The 27,913-nt window shown below is 42.9% G+C and overlaps 1 long non-coding RNA gene across 1 annotated transcript; it reads left to right on the top strand.

Annotated features, from left to right (window-relative positions):
* The first annotated feature begins 287 nt into the window (after positions 1-287).
* On the top strand, positions 288-27,250 carry LOC138417348 (uncharacterized). Its single transcript, XR_011248088.1, has 3 exons — positions 288-409; positions 24,913-25,138; positions 26,671-27,250. It is a non-coding gene; the product is annotated as an uncharacterized lncRNA (long non-coding RNA).
* The last annotated feature ends 663 nt before the right edge of the window (positions 27,251-27,913 follow it).

Consider the following 27,913-nt stretch of genomic DNA (forward strand, 5'->3'; position numbering starts at 1 on the left):
GAGGTAAGGAGCCCCCACCCTGTTACCAGGCAGCAGGTTCTATAAGACCGTTTATGGTCGGTCAGCCATTGATTGGTGCCGCAATGACCCCTCCCCCAAGAGAGCAACTGTCAGCGAGCAACCGGCAGTGGTCCTGCTCAGCCATTGGTCCATGCTGCAGTAGGCCCCTCCCCCAACTGAGCAACTGTCAGTGAGCAACCGTTAGTGGTCCTGTTCAGCCATTGGTCCATGCTGGAGTGGGCCCCTCCCCCAAATGAGCGACTGACAGCAACCGTTAGTGGTCCTGCTCAGCCACTGGTCCATGCTGGAGTGGGCCCCTCCCCCAACTGAGCAGCTGTCAGTGAGCGACTGTTAGGGGTTCAGCTCAGCTAATGATTGGCAGCGTGGTGATCATCAGGTGGAGAGTAAGGTAAGAGGTGAATCCTGGCCTTCTTCCTTGGAGCTCTCCAGCTCACCTGGCCTCCAGCAAGCAGGTGAACTGATAGCCCAGGGAACAGGCCGGGCCTTGTCCTGCGGGTTCCCGAGCCCTCATCAAGGCTGCTCACTGGCTGGGCCCAGGCCTTGAGGCAGCAGCAACCCTCTCCCCAATTCCTGCCTCTGCGACCTCATGGCAGCAGCCCTCAGTATGGGTCACTGTCTGAGGAACCTACTCTCCTTCCCCCGCTATAGGGTGGTCTGAGGGCTGGTTAGGCCATGGGTGGCTGGCTCCCTCAGGAATGATGGTTGGATAGGATCTGGAGACCTGGCCCTGAGGGAGCTGCCAGCTGAGATCTCCTTTCAGCCAGGACTGGATCTGAGGCTGACAGTTGTGCCTGGGGACCATATCCTTCCTTGTCAGAACCAAGAATATTATTTGTTTGGTGGAGGTTTATATTAGCATTGTTCCCTAACTATGACCGTGGTCCAGTGGCTGAGACTCTGAGCTCCTAATGCAGGGGTCCAGAGTTTGATCCCTGGTCAGGGTACTAGATCCCATATGCCACAACTAAGACCTGGCACAGTCAATTAATTTTTAAAAAAGAGGATCTGCTACCAAGACATTGGCAACAGCTCACCCGCCCCTCTCTCCTCTTTCCTAGAAAAGGCTTTACAGAGGGTTCTTAAGGAGTTTGGAGTTTTGGGGGGCTTGAGCCACCCGTCTCCCTGCGCAGCTCTTCAGTAAACCTTTCTCTCCTCCAGACTGACATTTTGGTGGTGGTTGGCCTCTGCAGCAGGCACACGGGCTAGTATTTCGGAAACACATCACTATAGAAAATGTTTTTCCTGCTTTGAGGATTTTCATGTAGTTTTTCTATCAGTTAAGCTTTGGTTTGGGAACAGTTAAAATGCAGACTTCTCAAACTGTCAGCCACAAAAATTTTAGTACAGTACAGCCACCTTAATATATATTAGTAAAACTATCACAGATTTATTTATAATTCGGCCTTTTAAACAATTACTGGAATTTTGGGGGAGGTATTTTAGATTCACTTTTTTTAGGATGCCAATTTTGTAGTGATTCTTCAGTGTCTGGACTGATGATGATATTTCAGTGACATCTGATTTACTCAGCACTTACTAAATGCTCTTTATGTGTTACTTTGTGTCATGGAGCAATTTAAGGAAATAGATGTTCCACTTCCTGCGGTAACTAATGTATCAAAGAATATTTTATTAGTTGGAGGTTTATTTCTCAGCATCAGAGAGCATGTGAGTGCTCCCATAGAAAGACACAGAAATGGGGCAAAACCACTTCCTGTGTAGTTAAGACAGGTTACCTGTCTTACCTGTCATGATGGAAGAGACATTTCTTGTTAGGTTATCTCAAACTCTAGCTTGCTGTGTGGTTTCTCTGTTAAAATCATTTGATGTTAGTGTTTTAAGTAGAAAGATCAAGTTTGTCAAATGCCATTTCTGAGGCCAACTGAGGTATAAGTGCTTCAAAAATATTTTTGTTTTTTAAACTGCTTATCAGCCTCTGTTAACTCACAATTGAGGGATTTATTCCTGTGAGTTGATTTCAGCTGAGCTCTGAAGCTGACTTTGTCAGGATGGCACCGGACCATTCAAAAAAAGGAAATACATTTCATACCAATTGAAAAAGTTCGAACTATATATAAGAAAAAAGACTCAAGCAAAATTTAGCAAATAGTTTATAAAAGGTGCAATACTCAGTGTAAAACTCATTAAACTTTTACTTTAATGTTCCTGAGGATATGATTGAAGGCATAATTTTCTGTGTAAAGTATGATTTGTGGCTGCTTCCCTGGCAGGCCAGTGGTTAAGATTCCGTGCTGCCAGGGCAGGGGGGTTGGGTTCAATCCCTCGTCAGGGAACTAAGATCACACGTGGCACTCGAGTGGCCAAAAACCTGAAACATAAAAACTTAAAAAATGTGGTTTGGTACATAGTTTTTGTGGTGTGTTTAATTTTAGTTAACTATCCTGATGTTAATATTACACATAGGATAACATTCAGGAAATATTGTAAATTCAGATGTCATTGATGCCTGCCTAAATGTTAGTTTCAGTTTATCTTTTTATTCTGTTGGCATATCTAATGTTCTTTCTTTGAGGTACCTCAGGTTTGCACTTGAATTTAGAGAATAAATACCCGTGTAATTCCTTAGTGTGGTACTGAAATCCTGCCTTTGGAAGAAAAGACGCTACAGCTGTTGACTCTGGCAGGTTGAGATAAACATGTTCACTTTGTCCTACAGGCAGTGGCAGGTAGCACAGGCCTCCTAAATTGCTGACTTTGCCAAGAGACCTGTTTAAGGCAATGTCATTGTGATTTGCATTTTTTGAGTTCATAAATCCTTCCTGTCTGCTCAGCCCTTCCCCTTTCTGGCAGCTGAGGATCATGTTTGTTAAAAAGCAAACAAAGCTTGTGTGTGTGACTGAATTTTCCAGCTTAAGTTTGTTTTCTTCCCTGTAAATTGAGAGGATAATAATCATAAACTCCATTAATTGAACTGACCCATGTAAAAATTTTCATGTAGCATGTTGTATGCTTAGGGGGTTAGTAAGAAACAGTAGCTGTTACTACCATTCTGCTTTGCAGACCTCTGTAGATTAAAGGAAAGTTCTTAACAGAACCAAGAAAATTTTGAGTGGAAATGGTTACTTCAAAAATCATTCAGTCCAGTTTCTTTTCCTTTTTCCCTCCCTCCCTTTCCTCTTCCTTCCTTCCTTTTTTTTTTTTTTTAGCAGAAAACTGCTCAGAATTAAGACCTGCCCAGAATTGTAGCAGAATCAGTACCACAAAGGAACCTCTAGTTTAAGGATGTCTTCTAAGAATTTTTAGCCACATGTTTTTTGTAGATGTTTCAGTCAGGACAAATTATTATTTTAATGGTAAAAATTTCCCCCAAATTGTCTTTTAAACATAAGTAGGTACAGATGCATTTCATACATTTGTGTGCAGGGGAATTAAAAAAAATAGAAACACAGAAATTAAATGAAGAAATAACTATCTTTGAAAGATTTAATTCAATTTCTTGTTTGTATTAACTAGGTTGATGTTGAAAGGTGACTTAGCCATCTTTACACATTTTTAAAGACAAAATTCCTATTTAACTGTTTTATTCATGTGCTGTCTTGGCTCATAGAAAATAGTTTCAGTAAGTGTGCTAAGAAAATAGTGATAAGCTCAGCCTCTGTAGGCAGTGCGGCTCTATTATGTATACCATTAAGAAGGAGTTTGAGGAATGGCAATACGGCTCAGTAGTAAAGAATCCGCCTGCCCAATGCAGGAGACACGAGAGACATGGGTTCCATCCCTGGGTTGGGAAGATTCTCTGGCATAGGAAATGGCAGCCCACTCCAGTATTCTTGCCTAGAAAATTCCATGGACAGAGGAACCTGGTGGGCTACGGTCCAATGTGGTGCTAAGTCACTTAAGTCGTGTCCGACTCTTTGTGACCATATGGACTGTAGCCCCCCAGGCTCCTCTCTCCATGGGGTTTTCCAGGCAAGAATACTGGAGTGGGGTGCCATTTCCTTTTCCAGGAAATTCCTTTTCCAGGATCTTCCCAACCCAGGATTCAAACCCACATCTCTTAATCTCCTGCATTGGCAGGCGGGTTGTTTTTTTTTTTTTAAACAGCTAGTGCCACCTGGGCTGCAGTCCATGGGTTACAAAGAGTCAGACATGACTGAGCATGTACTCACATGCATACCTCAACAAAAAGGCATTTGAGGCAGCAATTAAATGCCCCATGTTATGAGACTGGGCAGTGAGTCTGGCCTTAGTTACCTGAAGAGAGAAAGTATTTAAAAAATTCTTTTCCTTTAAAACCAGAGAAAACCAAAATAAAATGGCACTCCTAAATACATCTAGACACAAAAACTAACAGAGGTGGAACAATAAAGTCAGGATGCTGAGACAGCGACGCGTTCATCTGGCAGATGTTTATTGGGTTCAGGACAGTGTTAGGTGCCGTGTGTACCTCTTGGATGTCCTGCCTTCTGAGACCTAACAGGACACCAGGGTAGACACGAATAAAGAAGCAGGGTCCGATGACTTGCAGCACCTCAGAGACCACTGTGGGTGCAGGAAGAGCAGGCAGGACCTTGTGCAAGTGAGACATTGGGATTTCATTCTCAGGTAAGGCCGGAGGCCATCGGGAGGTTTAAGCAAAGGAGAGATGTCATTTAATTTAGAGCTTTGAAGTGTTATTCTGGCTTCTGTGCGGGAAGCAGAGCAGGCAGGGGGTGATGACTCTGGTGGTCAGGGTGGCCTCCATCACAGGGCATGGTGCTGGGGAGGAGGCATTGTGAGGACATGAGGTGCAAAGATGGGGGATACAGCCAAGGGGAAGCCCTGATGGATGTAGGGCCTGAAGGAAAAGGAGGTTGTGGAGCTGCTGGGTGGAGGTGAGGCAGTTTTCTAAGAATGAGAAAGAAAGAGGAGCCGGTTTAGGGAGGAAAATTGAAATTTTGGCCTTGGACATGAAGCTTTGAGATTCCAGTGACTTACGAAGTGAAGATACCTAGAGACAATTGGATTTAAGAATTAGAGATTGGGGGAGTCTCTGGTGGTCCAGTGGTTAGGGCTTAGTGCTTCCACTGCCCTGGATCTGGGGTTCTATGCCTGGTCGGGGAACTAAGATCCAGAAAGCAGCATAGCACGCTAAGACAGAAACAAATACCAGAAAACAATTAGAACTTGGGGACTTCCCTGGTGGTCCAGCGGTTAACAATCCCCTCAACACATGCAGGGGATGGAGGTTTGACCCATGGTCGGTGACCTAAGATCCCATGTGACACAGGGTAACTAAGCCTGTGTGCCACAACCAGACAAGCCCAGCTGCCACAGTGAAGACCCAGCACAGTCAGAATAATAATTAAAAAAACCCTGCGTGGAATAGTAGGAACAGATCAAAAGAGCTGGAAAACCAGGAAGGAAAGCCTGAAGATGGCCTTATGTCCAGATTGGAACTGGTCAAACAGGAGTGAACGTCAACATTTTAGGAATCAGCAAACTACAATGGACTGGAATGGGTGAATTTAACTCAGATGACTGTTATATCTACTACTGTGGGCAAGAATCCCTTAGAAGAAATGGAGTAGCCATCACAGTCAACAAAAGAGTCTGAAATGCAGTATTTGGATGCAATATAAAAAAAGAAAGAATGATCTCTCTTCGTTTGCAAGGCAAACCACTTAATATCACAGTAATCCAGGTCTATGCCCTGACCAGTAATGCTGAAGAAGCTGAAGTTGAATGGTTCTATGAAGACCTACCAGATCTTCTAGAATTAACACCCAAAAAAGATGTCCTTTTCATTAAGGGAACTGGAATGCAAAAGTAGGAAGTCAAGAAATACCTGGAGTAACAGGCAAATTTGGCCTTGGAGTACAGAATGAAGCAGGGCAAAGGCTAATAGAGTTTTGCCAAGAGAACACACTGCTCATAGAAAATACCCTCTTCCAACAACACAAGAGAAGACTCTACACATGGACATCACCAGATGGTCAATACCAAAATCAAATTGATTATATTCTTTGCAGCCAAAGATGAAGCTCTATACAGTCAGCAAAAGCAAGACTGGGGCTGACTGTGGCTCAGATCATGAACTCCTTATTGCCAAATTCAGACTTAAATTGAAGAAAGTAGGGAAACCACTAGACCATTCAGATATGACCTAAATCAAATCCCTTATGATTATACAGTGGAAGTGACAAATAGATTTGAGGGATTAGATCTGATACAGTGCCTGGAAGAACTATGGACGGAGGTTCATGACATTGTACAGGAGACAGGGATCAAGACCATCCCCAAGAAAAAGAAATGCAAAAAAGCAAAATGGCTGGCTGAGGAGGGCTTACAAATAGCTGTGAAAAGAAGAAAAGTGAAAAGCAAAGGAGAAAAGGAAAGATATACCCATTTGAACGCAGGGTTACAAAGAATAGCAAGGAGAGGTAAGAAAGCCTTCCTCAGTGATCAACGCAAAGATACAGAGGAAAACAGTAGAATGGGAAAGACTAGAGATCTCGTCAAGAACATTAGAGATACCAAGGGAACATTTCATGCAAAGATGGGCAGATAAAGGACAGAAATAGTATGAACCTAATAGAAGAAGAAGATATTAAGAAGAGGTGGCAAGAATACACAGAAGAACTATACAAAAAAGATCTTAAGGACCCAGATAACCACAAAGGTGTGATCACTCACCCAGAGCCAGACATCCTGGAGTACTAAGTCAAGTGGCCCTTAGAAAGCATCACTACGAACAAAGCTAGTGGAGATGATGGAAATCCAGTTGAGCTGTTTCAAATCCTGAAAGATAATGCTGTGAAAGTGCTGCACTCAATGTGCCAGCAAATCTGGAAAACTCAGCAGTGGCCACAGGACTGGAAAAGGTCAGTTTTCATTCCAATCCCAAAGAAAGGCAATGCCAAAGAATGCTCAAACTACTGCACAATTGCACTCATCTCGCACAGTAGCAAAGTAATGCTCAAAATTCTCCAAGCCAGGCTTCAACAGTTGTGTGAACCATGAACTTCCAGATGTTCAAGCTGGATTTAGAAAAGGCAAGGGAACTGGAGATCAAATTGCCAACATCTGTTGGATTATCAAAAAAGCAAGAGAGTTCCAGAAAAACATCTACATCTGCTTTATTGACTATGCCAAAGCCTTTGACTGTGTAGATCACAACAAACGTGGAAAATTCTGAAAGAGATGGGAATACCAGACCACCTGACCTTTCTCCTGAGAAATCTGTATGGTAGGTGAAGAAGCAACAGTTAGAACTGGACACAGAACGACAGACTGGTTCCAAATAGAGAAAGGAGTACGTCAAGGCTGTATATTGTCACCCTGCTTATTTAACTTATATGCAGAGTACATCATGAGAAATGCTGGGCTGGATGAAGCACAGCTGGAATCAAGATTGCTAGGAGAAATATCAATAACCTCAGATATGCAGATGACACTACCCTTATGGCAGAAAGTGAAGAGGAACTAAAGAGCCTCTTGATGAAAGTGAAAAAGCTGGCTTAAAAGTCAACATTCAGAAAACTAAGATCATGGCATCTGGTCCCCTCACTTCATGGCAAATAGATGGGGAAACAGTGGAAACAGTGATAGACTTCATTCTTTGGAACTTCAAAATCACTGCACATTGTGACTGCAGCCGTGAAATTAAAAGATGCTTGCTCTTTGGAAGAAAAGTTATGGCCAACCTGGACAGCATATTAAAAAGCAGAGACATTACTTTGCCAACAAAAGTCCATCTAATCAAAGCTACTGTTTTTCCAGTGGTCAAGTATGGATGTGAGAGTGGGACTATGAAGAATGCTGAGCGCTGCAGAACTGATGCTTTTGAACTATGGTGTTGGAGAAGACTCTTGAGAGTCCCTTGGACTGCAAGTCCCTTGGACTGGATCCAACCAGTCCATCCTAAAGGAGATCAGTCCTGAATATTCACTGGAAGGACTGATGCTGAAGCTGAAGCTCCAATACTTTGGCCACCTGATTCGAAGAACTGACTCACTGAAAAAGACCCTAATGCTCATGGGAAAGATTGAAGGCTGGAGGAGAAGACGACAACAGAGGATGAGATGGTTGGATGGCATCACCACCTCGATGGACATGAGTTTGAGTAAACTCAGGGAGTTGGTGATGGACATGGAGGCCTAGCATGCTGCAGTCCATAGGTCGCAAAGAGTTGGACACGACTGAGCGACTGAACTGAACTGAACTGAACGTGGGAAACTGGTAAGAAATTTAATAAGACAACAAAGAAGTTCTTACATGTTACAGGCTGAAATCCTTTAATTCATTGGAAGACTTAATGTTGGCTTTTAAAATTCTTTTATTTATTTGTTTATCTGTTTATTTCTGACTGCACTGGGTCTCTGTTGCTTTGCTCGAGGGGCTAGTCTCTAGTTGCAATGTATGGGCTTCTCACTGTGGTGGCTTCTCTTGTTGAGCACAGGTCTAAAGCACACAGGCTCAGTAATTGTGGTGCACAGGCTTTGTTGCTCTGAGGCATGTGGAAACTTCTTGGACCAGGGATCCAACCCAGGTCCCCTGCCTTGGCAGGTAGATTATTAACCACTGCACTGCCAGGGAAGTCCTCTAACATGGGCTTTTAATGTGAATCTAGACTGGTTACTCTTACTGATTTTTATGTATAAAATATAAACCTCTCTTTGCACAACAGAATTAATATTTAGCAATTTAATTATTTTGAGTTTCTTTAATTGATCATTATTTAATTTTGTTAAACTCTCAGAATGAATTAAGGTGACAAACTGTGTTTTCTGCATCACTAATTCTCTTGACTATTAGATATTCTTATTTATTGTGGAGTTCTTAGGTGGATTGTCTCACCATATATTTATGAACTTTTAATCAAGGTAAGACTTAATTTACCTACTGAATTTCTCCTACTAGTTACAAGTGGCATCCCCCTGCCAAAAAAAAAAAAAAATCTGTAAAATTTCAGGACTAATTTTGGAACAAGGCAGGCAGCCATGGGGTCAGCTACTCATTCATATTGTATGGACGGTTAATCATTGGGGAACCTGAGTATCAATAGCCTTCAAAGTAAGCATGAAGAGAAATGGATTTCTTTGAGAATCTGGTGAAAGATAAGGGCTCACTTGAGGAAAAGCTTTACAGTTTCAAGTGTTTGTAGACCGCAGATTAAGATTCCTGTGCTCAAGTCTTATGGGATCAGATTAGAAGTCAAAGCTTCTGCAGTTTTAAGAATGGAACCATTTCACAGTGTGTGGCATGCTCAGAGAAGTAACATATACAACAGCTTCACTTTTAACTCAAGTTGTTTCCAACAATGGGGTTTCTGTAATTAATTCATTTATAGGATATTCCCCTCACATTGTCAGCTCTCAAAGTAAACTGTGTGTTAGAAGTCCACCAGAGAAGCAGAACTAGTATGAGATATGTACATGCATATATGTGTGTATATAAAATCACCCTACTACATATTTATGTGTCTCTGTACACATCATGTGTGTGTGCATGTCAATAAGGGATTTATTACATGGCATTGATTTGTTCAGTAAAGGGGTCTGGCTGCATAAGTCTGAAGCCTTAGGGCAAGCTGGGACTCCAGGCATGGGATGAAGTTCTTGTCCACAGGTAGAATTTAGTCTCTTTCTCTTGGGAAAGCCTCAGCCCTTATTTTAAAGCCCTCCGCCTCCCTTGCAGCTGAGGAAGTCAGGCCCACCAGGATACTCTCCCTTAGAATTAACAGATGGGGACTTTTCATCACATCTGCAAAATTCCCTCACAGCAGGACCTAAATCAGCATGTGAATAACTGACGATGGACCCTTGCTATGCTGACACATCAGGAGCCACTACAGGTGGAGAAGAAGGTCCCCTGGGATTCCAGAAGTTGGTTCTGGTGATGGATTATAATCTGTTTCAAGAGTAACTTGAATCATTCCACTCGTTTTAAAAAGAGTAAACTGATTATTCACCAGAATTGGTGTTGTCCCTGAAAGTGGGTGCTTTAGGGATGACTGTACACTTATTTTTATTATGTTTTCTTCCTCCAAAATCTTTTCTTGAATCTTCTTGGAAGTGCCTTCTGATCCATTTATAAGCCGCAGAAGAAAATCTGTTTTACAATCTATAGATTGTTTTATAATCTATCTATCCTATTTTGTTCAATACCTTGTTTTCTGAAGAAACCAACACACACTTTCCTATCACTTTTCTTTCTTATTCGTCAAACTTGGTTCAGAATTCTTCCAAAATTCAGATGTCGGCTTTAAGAAGCCTTAGTCCATTTTATGTGCCACTAGGACATGAGTCTTCCTGAAGCACAGTTTAGTCATTCTAACACTTAAAGTCACTCAGAGGTTTTCATTTCTTAGAAGCTGAAGTGCTGACATCTGCAGTGGGCATTCAAATCTCGGAGCAGCTGACCCAGCCTGTCTCTACAGCCCAGCTCCATCCCCACCAGCACATACTATGCTCCTGCTCACCTTGGCCTCTTGAGGGAGCTGACCTTGATCATTTGAGGGAGCCCACCTTGATCATTTGAGGGAGCCCAGGATATCTGTATCTTCCTCTCTTGTTCCTTTGGCTTTGTGTCATCCCCCTCACCCTCGCTCACCCGCCCCCCGCCCTCCCCCCCCCCCCCATCTTCTGGTTGTTAAAAGCCGGCCTGGCTCAAGTGGCACAGAGTTCTTCTGTGCCAGGATTTTCATAGCACTCAGTGTTACTGTTCCTTTTACGTTTGGAACTTGGTGGCGTAGGTTGTTGGAACTGTAATCTGTCTGCTAACTGTGACTTTAGGTGAGACTGGTGTCCTAGCTTTGTTCTCCCAGTGCTTGGTGTGGTGCCCTCTTGGGGTGGGGTGAATGAATGTGATTTGCATCAGGGATGGCCTTGTGATGTAGAAGAGACCCAAAATGAGTCTCCTGAGCGGCTTCCCTGGTGGTCCAGTGACTAAGACTTCACACTCCCAATGCAGTGGACCCGGGTTTGATCCCTGGTCAGGGAACTAGATTCAATATGCCAGAACTAAAGATCCTGCACGCCACAATTATAAGACTCTTAATTTAATAAATTAATTAAGTATTTGTCTTAAAGGAATCCCCCAAACACTTTTCAGCACGGGCAGTATCACCAAAACTAATGCACCACTCTCAGCATCAACAATTTGACTAACACAGCACTCAGTTACATATGCTAATCTGTCCCTTCTAGTCACATTATGGAACCGCTACTCAAAAAGGTTATTAAGGAGCTCTTGTCTTTCTTTAACTCAGTCAAACCATCCACAGCTTGTGGCTCTCTTATTGGACAACCTTTTGTGATGGAACATGTAGATGCCTCTCAACTGAGAATAAACTCCAACTAATTACTGCTGCTTGCTTGTTTTAAAAATGTCCTATGAAACTCAGTCTGTTCTGTCTGCCTGCCTTTCATCTTTCAGACATACCTCCTTTCTCCTGCGCCTTCCCAGCACAGCAAGCACAGTCTCCATCCCAGGCAGGCACAGACAGGGCTACTGCTTCCCTTACATGTCCAAATCACTCTGAATAGTTTGTTTTCATTTTGTGTTTAAGTAGAAAACGTGGCTCTTCCATTGTCCCAAATTAGCATGGCCTAGAGGCTTCTCGGGCTTCCCAGGTGGCGCTAGTGGTAAAGAACACTCCTGCCAATGTATGAGACATAAAAGATACGGGTTCGATCCCTGGGCTGGGAGGATCCCCTGGAGGAGGGCATGGCAACCCACTCCAGTATTCTTGCCTGGAGAATCCCACGGACAGAGGAGCCTGGTGGACTAGTGCATATGGTTGCAAAGAGCTGGACATGACTAGAACAACTTAACACACACAGAGGCTTCTCACAGGGACCCAGAGCCAGGTAACCTGTGTTACAGTTGGCTTTATCCTGGGCACAGTATTGCATCCCTCTGAGCCCATGTTTCCTCATCTGTAAAACAGAGATGGCAATATTATCTGTGTCACAGGGCTGCTGCCAAAAGTCAATGTAGGACAGCTCCTGGCATCATTGTAAATGCTCGGTATATATAAGCTCTTACCTCCTATGTGTGATTTCAGTGAACTGTCTGCCTCTGTGATAAAACAGTTTTCTGCTTCCTGCTTCCTTCTGTATTAATGGAGAGGGTTCTAATGGCAGACCCCTCTGTGTTTATTTTCCCCATCCTACCTGCATACCTGGACTTGGCTCTGCCACAGCATTGTCTGAAGTGAAACCAACATTCACCCTAAGACTTGCTCCTCCTGCCTGAGATACAGTTTGTGCCTTTCCAGCACAGAGCCACTCCACTTGACCAGGGACAGGGAGGGAGCAGCCTGAAGATTGAAAGTAAATCCAATATATCAGAAATGTTTCAAAAGCAATTCTATTAAAGCAATAAATTAGGGACTGAAAGGAAAAAATGCATCCATTAAGGAGACACAAGAAATGACCAAGCTGGTAATGAAAAAATTATAGAATAGGGAATGTCAAATATTTGATGTAAATTACCTGATTTTAATTCTACAGCTAGATAAATTAAGCAATAATTCTTCCTATTTTACAGAATATGAATTTGCAGCTCAGATAACTTGCTCTAGGTAACAAACAGCAAATTAGAAAAGTTGGACTCAAACTCAGATTTGTCCAAGTCCAAAGCCTACAGTCTTTACCCTAGATATCATTCGACTTCAAAATCCACAGAAAAACAGCCTGAAATCTATGTGGGTTTATGTGGACTGTATTCAGTTAACCTGTGGTGCTTTCAATTTTCCCTACAAGTAAAATATATATATAGCCATCTCAGAAAATTCTGGTGGAGACCTATTTTCGTGAACTGGAGACCAAATACACGAACAAACTTGGAAGCATAGAAAATAAAACTTGGAATTTCCTTCCTACTTCAAGAGCAGGTTTCTTTCATTGTCCCATTTCAAGAGGTAATGAGTCTCACCATTTGATCATCCACCCACTGAAGTCAGTCATGTTGGTTGACTTTTGTTCCAGAGTGGAATTCTGAGAGGCCTTCCATTCCTTCTTGTGGTCCATGAGACGCTGCTAGAGAGTGTGTGCACCTACTCCAGGCTCCCCTGAGCATCCCCTGATTTGTGCTGGCTCTTCAGATCAGTGACGATGCTCACAGGCTCCACGTGTGCGTGCTTATCCAGTGCCCTCAGCTGAGCTTTTGGCTTAATGGGGTTCCTTTGGCTACAGCAAGAGCTAAGCCACTTGACTGGGCTTGGTGCCCTCACATTCTTGCTCTATGCACACTCTGAATAGGTCACTCAACTTTCATTACACTGGAGGAAAGTAACTACAAATCTGAAAAAAAAAACCTTGAAAAACTGAAAGCTGATGTGTTGATGGGCGGGTACACTTTTATTGCTCTTCTCCATCCTGAAGTGTAATAACCACAAAGCATCTTTGAAGGAAGGGGCACCAGGAGCATTATGGTGTTTTAGAAGTTTCTCCTGTTTGAGTCGTAGGCTGTCACATTTATTTCCTCTGATTTCCTCTTCTCCTGATTCTTTAATTCCTTAGTTTAGGTTTTTGAAGCCTGGATGGGTAGGAGGCAATAGTCTCTGGCCTTGAGGAGATTTACAATCCAGTGGTGAAATACACACACACAAACAGAATGTCTAAGATAGGTGAATACACATATGTGTTGACAGGCAAACAACAATAAAGAGGCGCCTTGATTTATAGCTGGTTTTGTAACATGTAAAACATTTTTATTTTTATAGGAATTTTATGTTAAAAGTTGCTTTAATATAATTTATTGAATTTATGAGAACAAGACTATACAATTAAAAAAATCCATTTTGTGCCATTAGGCAAATACCTATCCTCCAGATGATTGGTGCTAAACTTGGTTTGTTGCGTATCTGTTTTATTTAATGCCAAACGGCTTCATCTGTACCAGGGTGACAATCGAGAGATGAGAGAAGGGGGTTTGTTGAGGGGATTGTACTTGCTGCGTCAGACTTCCCTGACTCAGAAGTGAGTGATTATTGTTGACACTGGGAGAAGCAAGGCACAGGAGAGGATTTTGTGTGTGACAAAACTCTGAAACACAGTAATCTTAAGGTAGACCAGTGTGTAAAGCCATGGAAAGGCTTGGCTCTTGATTTTACGCCCTGCATTTCTTCTTTTTTTGCAATTCACAGGGTGTCTCTCTGTGAAGAAGTTCAGCCAATGATTTCTCTGAGCAGGTGAAGGCACGTCTTCCTTTTGATGATAAAATTTCTTGAAAAGGAATAAGCCAGTCCCTAATCTCATTGAATTCTTTCCAGTCACATCATTGCAAAACATTGGGCTAACAGGCATGGTTCTTTCTTTACTTCCCTCCCCAGGCCCTGGTCCCGAACGAGAACGGGGAACAGGAAAAAAAAGTACAGATGTTATGTGCATATGTGTTTGTACATACACAAGTTACAGGTGTTAGTTTGAAACTGATTTGCTTTGATAAGGGAGGCAATACTTGAACGTGGTATAAGGAAGAGGGCCAGTAACACAAGAGAAGAATCATCAAACACATAAGACCACAGCTTGAGGGATGGCTGGAGACAGCCCAGCCTCTGTGGAAACCCCTTTGTGGAGTTATCAAGTGTGATAAATGGAACCGGAGCTCAGCCAGAACCCTGGAGTGTTTTTCTCCAAACTGTCATCCCAGACTCACAATAGTTGTTAGATGAATGGTAGGTCTTCTCTTTATCTTTCTTACACTCTTCACTTCTCCCCCTCTTTTCCTTGTGAGAAGTCATCTTGTTCAGCACAGTTTATATGCAGGGCCCTGTGTTTAGGTCTGAGAAACAGGACAGGATCAGATCCAGAATCACTCTCATTCTTTTAGGAAGAATTGACAGCCAATTATTTCATGTCTATGAATTGCTTGGAGAAATACCAAGTAACATTATCGCTGTGAGGGCTGTTTGTTTTGAGCCTGGTAAAAGGCGTTGATCCCTGGGTCTGATGGAAGCCCACACTTCCACAGCCAGAATTTATATCTGTTTCTCTCACACATGAGTGAAGCAGAGCCTCCTTTATGCATGTTAGTGATGTTGGGGGCACTGCAGTTTTTAGTTATTTTTTAAAAAGTGGTTGCTCAAAGAAAGAAGATATTGGATAGAGAGACAGGAAAGAAGAAGGGATGGAGAAACATTCTCAGACACTCCTGACAGGCATCTGACATACACTGGGAGGGGTTTAGAGTTCGAGAAATAAATGGAGTAGGAAGAGAGACAGTATTTTAACCAGACAATTTATAATCCAGGGGAGAAGGGTCCCAGGCACCTCTGACAATGAGTTAGTAGGTGTGAGACATGGAAGGTATAAGCATGTCAGCTGTCTGCTTCTCATCACCATGTGCTGTCAGAAGTTGTCTGCTTTGAAATAAAGATGAGAATCCCTGGGATGAGCCTTAAAAAAGGAGAGAGAAAGACCATGGGATATCGTATGCTCACTTCTGATTTTGGATGCAAAGCAAAGTTGTGCAAAATTTGAACAATGGGAAATAATGCAGTCAGTTAAGGTTTATTTGCAAGGAACAAAAACTAATTCTGGTTAACTACGGAGAGGGGATGTAGTGGAAGGGTAATTATCAGCAAGGCTGAGTAAACAGGCTATGGAGAGGACAGAGACCTCACAGCAATCTCACAGACCTGGTGGGCACTGTCACCAGGACTCAGCCACAAAAGTTCTGGCTTCTGAGCTGGTTACTCAACACCAAGGATCTAGGAGAGAGAGTCTGGTTGGCCCAGCTTAGGTAAAAAGGGCACTTGCTGCTAGTTTGAACTACATGAACTCTACACAGGATACAGCATGCTTGGGGCTGGTGCACGGTGATGACCCAGAGGGATGTTATGGGGAGGGAGGTGGAGGGGGGTTCATGTTTGGGAACACATGTACACCCGTGGTGGATTCATGTCAATGTACGGCAAAACCAATACAGTATTGTAAAGTAAAATAAAGTAAAAAAAAAAAATTAAAATTAAAAAAAGAAAAAAAAGAAGAGGAGGGGAATGGAAGGCACAGTGGTCCAGGAAGGCCTCCAGGAAGAGGAGAGGTTGAATATAATGAACAGTCCTGATGTCTAAATAGTAGTTTGACATGTTAGCTGGAGTGGGCAGGGCACTCTGACAGACAGTCCCAACCAGACCACATGCCCTGCAAGGGGAAAGTTCTCCGAAAGGAAACTGAGGAACCGGCAAAGGGAGTGAATGCTGGATGATGAAAACAACTGATGTCTCTTACAGTGGGTGAGCCAGAGAGAGAAGGAAAAGAGGATGCAGGATGGAGAGGTTCTGCAGAGATGCTTAAAACCCTTGTTAGACATTCAGTATGTTTCCCAGAGGGCTCTGTCATGCGAGAAGCCTCAATTCCTGCTCATCTCTTCCATGTTAATTTCTCTTCTCTGTTATGTTTATATTCATATCTGGATGTCTACTTAGGTGTTACGATTCTACCTCATTTAACTCTAGCCAACCGAAGTATATGGAGCAGCTGTTACACATAAGACATCATGCTATGTGTGAATAAATAAGATGTTATCCCTGACTTTAGAAGGTTAAAATTTCATAGACAAGCTTATGATCTAGACAAATTCATGCTCTTTATTCCATGACAACAATTTCCTATATTCATTTATTTTTTGTTAATAGCATATTTCTAGACTATAAGCTTTGAGACCTTGGAATCGTTTATAGCACACCCTTTACTTTAATCTCCTTAACATATATCTCTTACCAGTTAGTTCATCCATTTAGCAGTCCTCCCAGTCCTTCCTTCCCAATCTTTATGCTATTCCTACGTGGCTGTTTCAGTGTCATAGCTTGGCAAAGTCCTCATTATCTTACACCTATTTTTCTGTAATAACCAACTAGCTGAGCTTGCTGAATTGGTTTCTACATCCCTCCTGTCTTTCCTGTCTGTACACAGGTTCTACAAGCCTTACACTCTGTTCTTTAACTTCTAAGTCAAATCCACAGTTCTAGCCCATCAGTCTTCTCAGGTCAGTTCAGTTCAGTTGCTCAGTCGTGTCCAACACTTTTGCGATGGACTGCAGCATACCAGGCTTCCTGTCCATCACCAACTCCTGGAGCTTGCTCAGACTCATGTTCACTGAGTCGCTGATGCCATCCAGTCATCTCATCCTCTGTCGTTCCCTTCTTCTCCTGCCTTCAATCTTTCCCATCATCAGGATCTTTTCCACGGAGTCAGTTCTTGGCATCAGGTGGTCAAAGTATTGGAGCTTCAGTTTCAGCATCAGTTCTTCCAAGGAATATTCAGCACTGATTTCCTTCAGGATTGACTGGTTCATTTCCTGGAAGTCCAAGGGACTGTCAAGAGTCTTCTCCAACACCACAGGTCAAAAGCATAAATTCTTCATCACTCAGCTTTTTTTATGGCCCAACTCTCACATCCATACATGACTACTGGAAAAACCATAGCTTTGACTGGATGGACCTTTGTGGCAAAGTAATGTCTATGTTTTTAATATGCTGTCTATGTTTGTCATAACTTTTCTTCCAAAGAGCAAGCATCTTTTAATTTCATGGCTGCAGTCACCATCTGCAGTGATTTTGGAGCCCAAGAAAATAAAGTCTGTCATTGTTTCTATTGTTTTCCCATCACTTTGCCATGAATTGATGGGACTGGATGCCGTGATCTTGGTTTTTTGAATGTTGAGTTTCAAACTGGCCTTTTCATTCTCCTCTTTCACTTTCATCAGGAAGTTCTTCAGTTCCTCTTTGCTTTCTGCCATAAGGGTGGTGTCATCTGCATATCTAAGGTTATTGATATTTCTCCCGGCAGTCTTCATTCCAGCTGTGCTTCATCCATCCTGGCATTTCTCATGACGTACTCTAATTAGAAGTTAAATAAGCAGGATGACAATTAACAGCCTTGATGTACTCCTTTCCCACTTTCGAACCAGTCTGTTGTTCCATGTCTGGTTCTAACTGTTGCTTCTTGACCTGTATACAGATTTCTCAGGAGACAGGTCAGGTGGTCTGGTATTCCTATCTCTTGAAGAATTTTCCACAGTTTGTTGTGATCCACACAGTCAAAGGCTTTGGTATAGTCAATAAAGCAGAAGTAAATGTTTTTTGGAATTCTCTTGCTTTTTCAATGATCCAGTAGATGTTGGCGATTTGATCTCTGGTTCCTGTCAGTCAGTCTTCTCACTGTCCTTCAAATACACCAGGTTAATGGCAACCCACTCCAGTGTTCTTGCCTGGAGAATCCCAGAGACGGGGGAGCCTGGTGGGCTGCCATCGATGGGGTTGCACAGAGTCGGACACAACTGAAGCGACTTAGCAGCAGCAGCAGCAGCAGCAGCATCTTACTTTCATGTCCCACACTTCTCTTCCTCCTCCTCACCTGGAAAAGTTCTCTTCAATCTCATCCATTCATTGAAACCAGTAGCTCTCAGTGCTGGTTACACATTCCCATCACCTGGAGAGGGTTATGTTTCTTCCTTTCTTTTTAAAATTACCAATGGGGAGGAACCAGCTAGATCATGAGACTGAAGTAGCCTGCCAGGCTCTTCTTGTCCTTGGGATTTCCCAGGCAAGAATACTGGCGTGGGTAGCCATTCCCTTCTCTGGGGGATCTTCTCCATCCAGGGACTGAACCTGGGTCTCCTGCCTCACAGGCAGATTCTTTACCATCTGAGCCACCAGGGAAGCCCGCTAAAGTCTACACTGGTTATTTAAACTTCAGGCCTCATGCAAGTGTGCATAAACCAGTCCTGCTCCCAGGGCCCTCTTCGAGGGCAGGGAAAAAGAGGCTCAGACAATTAGTAAGCTTTTGCAGATAATGAAATATAAAATAGATGGAGATGAATCCAGGAATGTTTCAAATGACTGTAAGGGAGCAGTAAAGTGCAAAGAGACTTTCCATGGGTTGAATTGCATCCTCCCTGAATCTCTTATGTTAAGGCCCTAATCCCCAGGACCTCAGAATGGAACTAAACTTGGAGGTGGTGTCTCTAAAGAGGTCATCAAGTTAAAATGAGGCACTTGAGTTACCCTAAACCAATCCTTATAAGAAGAAGAGATTTGGCATACAGAGGAAAGACCGTGGAAGGACACAGCAAGAGCATCTGTGAGCCAAGGAAAGAGGCCGCCGCTGCTGCTGCTGCTAAGTCGCTTCAGTCGTGTCCGACTCTGTGCGACCCCAGAGACGGCAGCACACCAGGCTCCCCCGTCCCTGGGATTCTCCAGGCAAGAACACTGGAGTGGGTTGCCATTTCCTTCTCCAATGCATGAAAGTGAAAAGTGAAAGTGAAGTCGCTCAGTTGTGTCCAACTCTTAGCGACCCCGTGGACTTCAGCCTACCAGGCTTCTCCATCCATGGGATTTTCCAGGCAAGAGTACTGGAGTGGGGTGCCATTGCCTTCTCTGAAAGAGGCCTCAGGAGAAACCAAATTGCCAATACCTTGGTCTTGGATTTCCAGCCTCCAGCACTGTCAGAAAGTTCGTTTTCATTGTTTAAGTCCTGCAGCGTGCGCTACTTTCATTATGACAGCCCTACCAACCTCACGTATGAAGTAAAGATGTGGGCAAATGAAAATTCCGAGTTTGGATAATATCACCTAAATTATGCTTAGGAGTTTTGAGCTGTCATATACTGCTGTTAACAGAGTCAGAGACCACCATGGGGGATAGCTTGATGCACTCACTGCTAATTGCTGGGGCATCATCACAGAAGGTTTTAGAAACACTCAAAAGTGCACTTGCACACAAAGACAGAAGCACCGATACCTGGGCCCCCTCCTGGAGGGGACATCCCTGGCAGTCCAGTGGCTAAGACGATGCCTTCCAGTGCAGGTCATGTGGGTTCAGTTCCTGGTTGGAGAGTTTAGATTCCACATGCCTCTCGGCCAAAACCCAAAACATAAAACAGAAACGATGCTGTGACAAATTCAATAAAGACTTTAAAAATGGTCCGCATCAAAAAATCTTTAAAAAACAAACAACGGGCAAACTCCTGGGGAACTTTTTAAAAAATCATCAAGTCTGAGTCGCATTCCCCAGGTGTGTGTGTGCTTGTGCTCAGTCGAGTCTGACTCTATGTGACCCCGTGGGCTGTACCCCGCCAGGCTCCTCTGTCCATGGGATTTCCCGGGGCAAGAATACTGGAGCGGGTTGCCATTCCCTCTTCCAGGGGATCTTCCTGACCCAAGGATGGAACCCTAGTCTCCTGCATTGGCAGGCGAAATCTTTTCCACTGAGTCATCTGGGAAGCCCCTCGTTCCCCAGGATTCTGATTTAACTGGTACAAGGTAAGGCCTGGGGACAAAGAGGGGTTAAAATCTACTCAAGGCTATTTTAGTATGCTACCTGGTGGCAAACCATTGAATACAATTTTTATTATCAAACATAAGTACTGATAGTAATTTGTCAGGAGAGAGTATCTTTGGGGATTTATATTGTAAAATTTGTATAATGAAAAATGTCTTTATATTTTAGCAGTTTTACAGCAAATGCAAGGATAGTCTTTATATGGCCATTTCTTATATTGACCTTTGACCAAAAAATCAAAGACATATCAAAATAGAATTTTGAAGGGCTTTCTATGGGAGGCTTAAGTAGGTAAGTTTCTGATGACAGAACTTGACAGAGGGATTGGAGTTTGTATTTCCTAGAAATGTGAATGGACACATCTGTCTTTGCAAATCTACTTCAAATATCAACCATTAGAGGAAAGTTCAAGGTAAGGACTGGTAAAGAACGTGTGATAAAAATACTCTGTTTAGCTGAGTGAAGAGACATGGTTAAGCTTTATGTGCCAGATGATATTATTCATTTGCAAAATCCTACCTGTCAACTTATGTTCTGTTTTACATCAATTACAATTGAGATTTGATTTCTCAAAAGAACATTCTTGGGACTTCCCTGGTTGTCCAGTGGTTAAGACTCCATGCTTCCTGGGGGAGGGTGGGGGCAGGTAATTGGATCTCTGGTCAGGGAAGGTGCACCTGAAAAGAAAAGAGAGAACAGTCTTGACCACTCTGATTTTCAAAATGTTTTGATATAGATTTTACAAAAATACAAGTAGCATAGGATTTACTATGAGATTAGTTTAGTCCTTAGATAACTGTTGGGTTTGAAATTGAAGGCTGATGATGTATCAGTCCATGCTAGGCATAATTATTTAGTAATTTTCAAGCACTTGCAATAGTGGTTGACACACTTAACACATAGTAGGTTTCCAGGCCTGTTTTAATCACTTTCTCTTCAGTTCAGTTCAGTTCAGTCGCTCAGTCGTGTCCGACTCTTTGTGGCTCCGTGAATCGCAGCATGCCAGGCCTCCCTGTCCATCACCAACTCCCGGAGTTCACTCAAACTCACATCCATTGAGTCCGTGATGCCATCCAGCCATCTCATCCTCTGTCGTCCCCTTCTCCTCCTGCCCCCAGTCCCTCCCAGCATCAGAGTCTTTTCCAATGAGTCAACTCTTCGCATGAGGTGGCCAAAGTACTGGAGTTTCAGCTTTAGCATCATTCCTTCCAAAGAAATCCCAGGGCTGATCTCCTTCAGAATGGACTGGTTGGATCTCCTTGCAGTCCAAGGGACTCTCAAGAGTCTTCTCCAACACCACAGTTCAAAAGCATCAATTCTTCGGCGCTCAGCTTTCTTCCCAGTCCAACTCTCACATCCATACATGACCACTGGAAAAACCATAGCCTTGACTAGATGGACCTAAGTCGGCAAAGTAATGTCTCTGCTTTTCAATATACTATCTAGGTTGCTCATAACTTTTCTTCCAAGGAGTAAGCGTCTTTTAATTTCATGGCTGCAGTCACCATCTGCAGTGATTTTGGAGCACCCAAAAATAAAGTCTGACACTGTTTCCACTGTTTCCCCATCTATTTCCCATGAAGTGATGGGACCAGATGCCATGATCTTTGTTTTCTGAATGTTGAGCTTTAAGCCAACTTTTTTGCTCTCCTCTTTCACTTTCATCAAGAGGGTTTTTAGCTCCTCTTCACTTTCTGCCATAAGGGTGGTGTCATCTGCATATCTGAGGTTATTGATATTTGTCCTGGCAATCTTGATTCCAGCTTGTGTTTCTTCCAGTCCAGCGTTTCTCATGATGTACTCTGCATATAAGTTAAATTAATCTTCTTGGCAACATGCAAGGGAGATACATTACCCTCCCATTTTAAAGATAAGAACACTGAAGCATAAAGAGGTTAAGTAATTGTCTCAAGGATTCCCAGTTAGTAAGTGGAAGCTTTAGGCTTTGAATCCAGATATTATGTCTCCAGAGTCTTTGAACCAATTTCCTACCTCATATACACAGGACACTGGGAGCCACTGTAGGTGAATATAAGAATAATCATAATGCATTTGCTGACCTTGGAGAAACACAGCACATGCAACTATACCTGGAAGAATGGGGAAGGCTTGTGTAGATGGCATATGGAAGTAGGCAACCTGAATCATGCAGACCCAGATACCAGGCATTTCTGCAGCTCTTCTTTTGTGCGTGAAGTTTCAAGTTTCCCTCCGGTATAATTTCTCAGTCTGAAGAACTTCCTTTAGCAGTCCTTTTAGTTTTTCTTCATCTGAGAATGTCTGCCTTCATTCCTGAGGGATATTTTCATGAGTATGAGATTTTGGATTAAGAGTTCTCTCCTTTCACACCTTTGAAGATGTCCTTCTATCTTCTGTCCTCCATTGTCCCCGAGGTGAACTATGCAGTAATTCCAATCATTGTTCTCTGATAGGTAAGGTGGTTTTCACTAGCTGCTTTTGACAATGTTTTCCTTTTCCTTTTTTTTTTTTTTTTTTTGGCTTTCAGCAGTTTGGATTTCAGCCTCTGTGCGTGCTTTTCTTTGTATCTGTTCTGTTTGTGATTCACTGAGTTTCTTGAATCTGCAACTTTATATGTTTCACCAAATTTGGGGAATTTGGGGACATTATTTTTTCAAAGATATTTTCTGTATCTATCTCTCCTCTTCCTCTGGAGTTCAATGACACAGATATCAAAAGTTCAGTTATTGTTTTATGGCTTGTGTGCTTTTGTTCATTTTTAAGAAAACATCTTTTATCTCTATTCCTCAGGTTGGATATTTTTCTCCTGAAGTTCATGGACTCTTGGTCATCCTCTCCATAATCTTTCCTGAACATATTCTTTCATATCTGTGGACATGTGCACAAGAAACTTCTATAGTCAGATCACTTGTATTATCTATGCCCTCTCTTTGTATTCCTTGGTGTGTCTTTCCATCAGAGTGGAGTTGGAGATTTGGGTGGAGGAAGTAGGGAGGCCACAGAGAAGGAACTTCCCAAAGCATGCTCAGCCCCAGTGGCCTTGACCTTAACAAGAGCCAGTTCTCCATCCCAAGAGGCTTCTCTGCCACCAGACCAGGAGGAAATGTGTTATACATGGTTGGCTGTGGGGAGTAGAGAAAGGAGAAACTGTCACCTCATGGAAAATTCACTCCTTAGAAAAACATTTGCATTGCTGCTGTTTTCCCTTTTTCTTTCCTTAGAGTTTGTTATTCAAGATGGCCCCAAGATAATGGATATTCTCTTTGCGGGGGATGAAGGCAGGAGAGTAGCAAGCAGAATCCTTCTAAAGGAGCAGAGTCCTTACATTTTCCCTCTTATGGTGTGTCATCTGTCATCTGTTTCCACTGCAACTACTCCACCTGAAACTGAGTTGTGACTTAATCCCTGACCCAATGAGGGTGGCAGCAAGGGTCCCGCCTGCAGTTAAAGGAGGGGCATTTGGAGATGGGGGCAGCTGGGATCCTCAGAGTGTCAAGAGTCCCTCCCAGGTGCAATGGTGCCCTCTCATCATAACTTCCATGCCTGCTCATCCTCCCCCTCCCCACCCCTCACCATCCTCCAGTGCGGCTGTCTCCCTCCTCTCCCAGAATGACTTTGTAAGTGCTACTTTCAACTCCTCTCTAGGGCCTTGCAGCTATTTCTATGACTTCTTCCAAATCTGTTTTCCCTTCCTCAGCTTGCCTCCCACTGCCTAATTATGCCCTAGGCATCTCTCCTTCCATCTGTATCTGTATCTTCTCAGATCTCTTCCTTTCCTTCCAGGTTAGTGCATCACAAACATGTCCTTGGAGTATTTTGGAAACAGAATGAGAAGGAAACAGATCGCTGCAATCTGCCCTTGGCCACCATGGTACCCCTGCTCCCCTTAGTCACAGGTGTTCATTTTCTTTTCCTTTTAACATTTTATGTTGGCTGCTAAGACCAGCAAAAAAAGAACGTTTCTCAGTTCAAACTCTTAATCTCTCCCCTCCATGAGTGAGAAGTGAAATTGGATAGGGAGGACAGGAAGGAGAGCTGCAAAATCCTCAAACCATTGGTCCAGGCACTCTCCTGTCTCCTGTTTTCTCCTTTGTTCCACTTTAAGACTCTCACCAAAATGATTTCTGCTCCTGGGCTCCTGTGGCTTCCTCTGATGGTCCTCCCTTCCTGGAGTCTGAGGGCCAACTTCCAACCACACTGCTTTTGATCTCCATTTTCTCCAACCACATCCTCCTTCCGACTCTCACCTGGCCGATGGCATTGTCTGTGGCTTTCTCTGTCCTGCCTTTCATGTTATGCCCAGCACCTGGCTTCCAGAGAACTGAGTTAGATGCCCTCCTGACCTCAACAGCATTTTCAGGCACCTCTACCTCCCAAATTCTTGCAAGCTAATTGTGATAATTCTCACCCAGCCCTGCTTATTTCTTCCAGTAGAGGGACTTCCCACCACAACAATGCAAGTTTATTGAAGGATAGCCTCTGTCAGCCAGGCTGACTGTACAGATTTAGCCACAATGAGCATGTATATGACCACGCCTGCCCCATAACAATGAACAGTCAATAAACATTTGTTTAATCTTAATCTGAACAAAATAACTCAGAGTTTGGACAATAGAGAATTCTTTTTTCTAATTTATTGTAAATTGAAATATAGTTGATTGACAATGTGTTGGTTTTAGGTATGCTGCTGCTGCTGCTGCTGCGTCGCTTCAGTCGCGTCCAACTCTGTGCGACCCCAGAGATGGCAGCCCACCAGGCTCCCCCGTCCCTGGGATTCTCCAGGCAACAACACTGGAGTGGGTTGCCATTTCCTTCCCCAATGCATGAAAGCAAAAAGTGAAAGTGAAGTCGCTCAGTCGTGTCCGACCCTAAGCGACCCTATGGTCTGCAGCCTACCAGTTTTAGGTATACTGTACAGTGAAGTGATTTAGTTCTGTGTATACATTCTTTTTCAGATTTTTTTCCATTCTCAATTATTACAAGATACTGAGTATGGTTCCTTGTGCTATACAATAGGTCCTTATTGTTTATCTATTTTATGTATTATAGTGCTATATGTTACATGTAGTGTTATATGTTAATCTCAGACTCCCAATTTATCCCTCCCCACCTCTTTCTTCTTTGGTAACCATAAGTTTATTTTTTATGTCTGTGAGTCTATTTCTGCTCCATAAACAACTTCATTTACATCACTTTTTTAGACTCCACATTTAAATGGTATCATGATTTTTTTTTTCTCTGTCTGACTTTATTTAAGTATGACAATTTCTAGTTCTATCTATATTGCTGTAAATGGTAATATTTCATTATTTTTCATGGCTGAGTGGCATTTCATTATATAAATCTATACATATACGTTTATGTATAAATATATACATATACACCGATTCAATGAACATGAGCTTGGGCAAACTCTGGGAGATGGTGAGGGACAGGGAAGCCTGGCATGCTGCAGTCCGTGGGGTTGCAAAGAGTCAGACATGACTTGTCAATTGAGCAACAACAACAATATATGTGTGTGTGTGTATATATATGTCTATATATATATATCACATCTTCTTTATCCATTTACCTGTTGATGTATACTTAGGTTGCTTCCACATCTCTTAGCTGTGGTAAATAGTGCTGCTGTATATAAATATTGGGGTGTGTGTATTTTTTGATTAGAGTTTTCCTCTTTTCTGGATATATGCCCAGGAGTAGGATTGCTGGTTCCTATGGTAACTCTATTTTTAGTTTCTTAAGGAACCTGTATACTGTTCTCCGTAGTGGCTTCAGAGAGAATTCTGATTTAACTTTTTTAAAATGCAGTCAACAAAGTATTTATTTCATGGCCAATATGTTTCAGACATTGGGGGTCATCAGTAACAGGTCAAGAGCAGTCACTGAGTGCCCTCTGTGAACTTGGCACTGTGATATCACCATGTTACCTTAAGTGCAGGACTTGAGAAGATTTTGGGAGCAGGGGTAGCCTACAGGCTGGTGAGTTTTGGGTGGGGGGTGGGTGACAGTGTTTGCTGTAAGGCTGGGCTAGCAACATAAAGAATCCTGACTGTGGCCTGGAGCTTTTCTAGTCCTCATCTTGACGGGGCTGGCTGTCTTGCTCAGGTATATTTCCCCATGAGAGCTCAGTCACAGATTTGCAACTGACTTCTTCACCACACAAATGCGGAACTTCACTCCTAACTCACGTGGGTTCACTAGTTAAGCAAAGCTCTGAGATCTTCAGCAAAGGCCACAAGCCTAGAAATTCAGGGACCTGGGTTTCGGCTCTGGTTCTGCAGGTGCACATTCAATCATGTGAAGTTTTCATACATGAACAGGATGCATGGTTGATATGTAAATTTTAGGGAGACCACTGGTTAACTCTTTCTCGAGGTGAAAAGGAAAACAGAAGAATATAGACTCATGTGCTCAGGCCCTTATGTTCCTTTCAGGTTGTTTGAAACCAATCCATCAATGATCGTATCTGGAAAAATTCCCTTATCTTTGAAATTGCCTGGAAATGAGGTTGTACAATGGAATCACCTGAACCTTGGGATGAAGTTTTTTTTTTTTCTCAAATAAAGAAAGGTAATTGTCATTAAAAAATAATTTTCTGTGAAACAAATGTCTTGCTCAAAAATTTTCCTTGATTTTGTTTATTATTATGTATTTAGTTTTCGTTGGACTGTAATTGATTGACAATGTTATGTTAGTTTCAAGTATACAACAAAGTGATTCCGTTCTCCCTATATATGTGTACACACACACACACATATTTTTTCAGATTCTTTCCCATTTTAAGTTGTTATAAGATATTGAATCTGGTTCCCTGTGCTATACAGTAGGTCATTGTTGTTTGTCTATTTTTTATATAGTAGTGTGTATCTGTTTCCTGAATTTCACAGTCGCTGACTTTGGGGTGGGGAAATCTCAATCAGTATTTATTCACTCTTAGATCCAATGGAAAATGTATCCTGAACTCCTTTGTATCATTAGGAAGTAGAAGCTCAATCTATTTAAATTTATCAAAAAGAGTGTAAATACTGCACATCGCAAAATTAATAAAATGGAAAAAATGGGCTTCCTCTTTCTCTCAAGTTGCTAAATGGATTCACCACAAGATGGTGCCGTGCAAGTGCTGCTTGACGAGATGGTTGTTAACGTGTGTGCCGTTCCTCCTGCAGGAGGCCCTTGTGCTTCCCAGCTGTGGCATACGGCACATCTGAGAGTGCTGTTCACACAGAGGCAACTGCCTGTCTTGCTGTGTGAGTTTTCAGTGACTAAGGCCTTCCCCTTGTTCTTCATATGAGCTTGACCTTTTGACAAGTTTTCTGGTAACATGCCATTGCCATGGTACCAAGCCCACAGTTGCTTACGTATTTCGAGGAGAAGGCCGCTCAGTTAGGTGGGTCTCTGAAAGCACTTAATTTTTTCCCTCAGCTCCTGATGAAAAGGAAGGTCATGTCCTGGTTCCTTTCTCTATCGTGCTCTGTTATGGATTTCTGTAAGCACCAAACACTTGTGTGTGTGTGTGTGTGTGTGTGTGTGTGTGTGGGTGGGTGGGTCACTCAGTTATGTCTGCCTCTTTGTGACCCCATGGACATAGGCTGCCAGACTCCTCTGTCCATGGAATTTTCCAGGTAAGAACGTTGCAGTGGGTTGCCATTTCCTCATCCAGGGAATCTTCCCAACCGC

This window comes from Ovis canadensis, chromosome 13 (genome assembly GCF_042477335.2).
Source record: "Ovis canadensis isolate MfBH-ARS-UI-01 breed Bighorn chromosome 13, ARS-UI_OviCan_v2, whole genome shotgun sequence".
Classification (NCBI taxonomy): domain Eukaryota; kingdom Metazoa; phylum Chordata; class Mammalia; order Artiodactyla; family Bovidae; genus Ovis; species Ovis canadensis.